This window comes from Beta vulgaris, chromosome 5, assembly GCF_026745355.1.
Source record: "Beta vulgaris subsp. vulgaris cultivar EL10 chromosome 5, EL10.2, whole genome shotgun sequence".
Taxonomy (NCBI): domain Eukaryota; kingdom Viridiplantae; phylum Streptophyta; class Magnoliopsida; order Caryophyllales; family Amaranthaceae; genus Beta; species Beta vulgaris.
Window position 1 is genome coordinate 29,031,062 of NC_079206.1, and position 3,545 is coordinate 29,034,606.

A 3,545-nucleotide genomic window follows, 5' to 3' on the forward strand; every position below is an offset into this window, starting at 1 on the left:
TGCTCATTTGTGTCGCATGGGTGGATGGTGCGATGCACATAACATGCACCTCTAGAGATATTGTTGTGATGTGCGTCGCGTAGCTTCTCAAATTCGACGCAATTCTGAACTGTTCGTCGTTTCCATGTATGTGCGACGCAAATGCGGGGACGCACATCGTCCTTTTTCTACTAGTGACTGGGACTCTCATGCTGGAAATTGGAGGAATGTCTTGCCATTGGGAATGAACTCATTGCGTGGAAGGATAAAGGTATTTCTGAGAAGGAAGGTTTATTAACTTTTCTGTCTTCTGTTTTTCGGTAAGTCATGAGATGGAAGTTTTTCATGTTTATATGATAAACTTCTCTAAACATCTTATTAAAGGAAATGAAGAAAGTAAGAGGATTTGGGCTTGAAGGCTTAAACATCTCTAAACATGGTTGCGCTTCCACTTCTGCAAAGCATTCCCTCCTTCGCATGCGCTTCTTCCTTTCGCGTCTTATCTAGGTTTTGCCAGGTCCGAGGAATATGTATTGCCATCCCGACTGCTGACTGCCGCCTGCCCGCCTCGTTTCTAAACGATAGGTGAGTTTTTTTTTTGTTTCTTTTGGTAGCTTGAATTCAGTTTTATTAATTTTGTTTTTAGTTTTTAGAGATTTAGTTAAGTTTGTCATTCAATTTGTGAGTTAATTGCTGTTTTTTATGCTTGATTTGAGCTTGGAGGTTTCTCGCTAAACGCCGGCTTGCTGCTTGCTTAGATAATTGCTTAATTTGTGTGTTAATTGTTGTTAATTACCGCTTAGTTGCTGCCTTGCAATACTGGTAATGGTAATTGGTATTATCGTAGGAATTTTACCATTTGCAATTGGGGTTCAAAGACATATTTAAAAAAGTGAAGGTACATAGTAGGTGCTGTTGTCTTTTTTCTTCCATCTTTTTTTGGGACCTATTCGAAAAATTAGGATAATCAAATAAATTCTGCATATCGAATCAACATCAAGTACTTGAACCTTGTCCATATATATCTACCGATCTATTTTTTTCTGTTTTGTAGGATGATGAGAATGCGAAGGCTATATCTTTATTCAGCAATGTGGTAAATCTCAATGATGCTATTGAAGATCCAGTGAAACGTTTAGAGCATCTCGTTAGAGGAATCTTTGCTGGAAATATATTTGACCTTGGCTCTGCACAGGTACCAATACTTTGTGCTGGAAAGATCTTGCAAATACAAACATTATAATTCCCATCATCTTTGTGTAATAGCATGTATATACGAATTATGCACCAACTACTGATGCAATTACTCTAAACATAAGTAGTGGAAGTTAAACTTCTCCATCTATAACTAGTAGACTGTAAAATGTATCCTTGCACACTATATTGGATGCCTGGGCCTTTTTTCTATTACTAGTATATTTCTTAAGGGTTACATATTAATCCGGAATCTCTTCTTCGCTTATTTTTCAATATGTGATGTTGGCGTATTAATTTTGTGTGCTCTATATTCTGAAGCTTGCAGAGGTATTCTCAAAGGATGGGATGTCCTTTCTGGCCAGTTGTCAGAACCTTGTCCCTCGACCCTCGGTTATTGATGACCTTGAGACTTTCAAATTGCAGTGGATATAAGAAGTCCTGGCAAAAGGTGATTACTTTTGTGGCTAAGTAGATGACAGTGATGGATCCAAAGTTAGTCTTGCGTAACTCATAATTCCTGCACTGATCATTTCTTTCCATATGGCAGGCTGTGATTTTTGTTGATAATTCTGGTGCAGATATCATCGTAGGAATTTTACCATTTGTAAGGGAATTACTGCGTCGTGGTACACAGGTTTGTTTTTGCAGGACTTGCATGTAGCAATTACCATATATACAAGTTTATGAGCTCAGAAAAAGAATAGGGTAGTCGGTGCTAGTGAGTGTGTGTTCACTTCATCATCTGAACTTGGATCAAACTTGGATAGGCCAACCTGGAACTGATTTGAACTTATGCAAACTTTACTAAACTAATCTGAAGTCTGAAACTCTTTCCCCCAAGAAAGTTGTAAGATGGAGAGAATAGAGTCTTAAGTGAAATAAATCTACCGCAACTAATTAGATATTCCTTCTTTATTTAGGGCAGTAGTACAAAGTATAAACGGAGAAAGAATAAGTCTTGTGCTCACATTAGTCATTGGATGAAAAGTGTCACGAAGACTATATAACATGGCAATAGGTTTGATTCTGTCCAGCATTCTTCTTTTCTGTACAATCGATTATGTCCTAGAAAACAAGATAACATGGCGACAGGAAAACTTAAGAGTAGATGCCCAAACAAGAGGGATGATCATGTGCTTGCTTCTGTAAAATCAGATACAATACTTGATGACCCTTTACTAGCCATGATATGTCCATTTGGTGACAAGTAATTGAGAATATCACTTACAAGTTATAAACTTAAGATTAGATGGTAAATATTAAATAAATTAGTTTATAATTATAATATACTTTCAAGTTCTAAATTCCCAAAGTCTGCATAATCAGAGCTCTAGATGGTTTCTCAATGTATATCAATGAGTACTTGGACTATCTTGTGATGCTTCTTTGTTAATGCAAATAAAAAATCTGCACTTTAAGTAGTTTATTAATGAGTGATTGGAGCACTTCCATTCTTCATCCTGCCAATAGTGAACTATGCAACACTTTTGCAGTTAGATTAGGATCTATTTTATGGCCTACCATCTTGTTTTAACAAACATCATGACGTTTATGCTACTGAGTTAAGCCCTTGACACTTCCCTGTACTATTAACATGCAGAGTACTGAGCCCATAACAATCTCCAAGCACTAATGATGATATGAGGTACTACCGTACTAGTTGTTGGTCACTTATAAAAATATATGTTTGTGGCTGTGGTCCAATTCGAACTCTTCTTGTCGAAGATAGTGTGCAAAACTTCACTGCTTTCAACTGCAGAGGCACACTATTACAGCTGAAGCTAGTTGCAGGGGCGGTGGTGAGCTGTTGCGTGAATCCGCGAATCCAAACACTTCTTGCAGGTGTGATGATGGATGCTGTAAAATCATGTACCTTTGGCCTTACAATTTTCTTTTCTTTTTTCCTTCTTTTGTTGCAAGGGTTTACCTTTGGCCTTACAATTTTTGGAATCTTCTAACATTATATTGATATGCATGTGATATTATAGTGAATGATATTGAATGAATGAAATGGTATTCCAATTTTAAAGTCATCAGAATTATATCAATACAAGTGCCTAGATGTTCTATATATATGTAAATTACTTGTAAATTATGAAAGACACGAATAAAGCAGGTGAAACGGATTGGAGAAGCGTAAAATAATATTGAAATATTATCGTTTTTTTTTAAAATAAAAAAGGTTAAAGAGACCACCTTTTTATTTTAGGTGGTGTTTTAAGAAATGATTAAAAAGACCACCTACATATTAAAAATGATTTCTTTGTAAGATAGAAAAGACCACTTCTCTGTAAAATGTGGCGCCTTCTCCTTCTTCTTTTTTTCCCTATTTAAATTCATAAATAACCACTTATTTTAAGAAAGTGGTC

General features: G+C 36.2%; 1 long non-coding RNA gene across 1 annotated transcript; it reads left to right on the top strand.

Annotated features, from left to right (window-relative positions):
• The first annotated feature begins 210 nt into the window (after positions 1 to 210).
• Positions 211 to 1,813, top strand: LOC104893421 (uncharacterized). The gene is made up of 4 exons (XR_007273945.2): positions 211 to 877; positions 1,034 to 1,174; positions 1,495 to 1,624; positions 1,724 to 1,813. It is a non-coding gene; the product is annotated as an uncharacterized LOC104893421 (long non-coding RNA).
• The last annotated feature ends 1,732 nt before the right edge of the window (positions 1,814 to 3,545 follow it).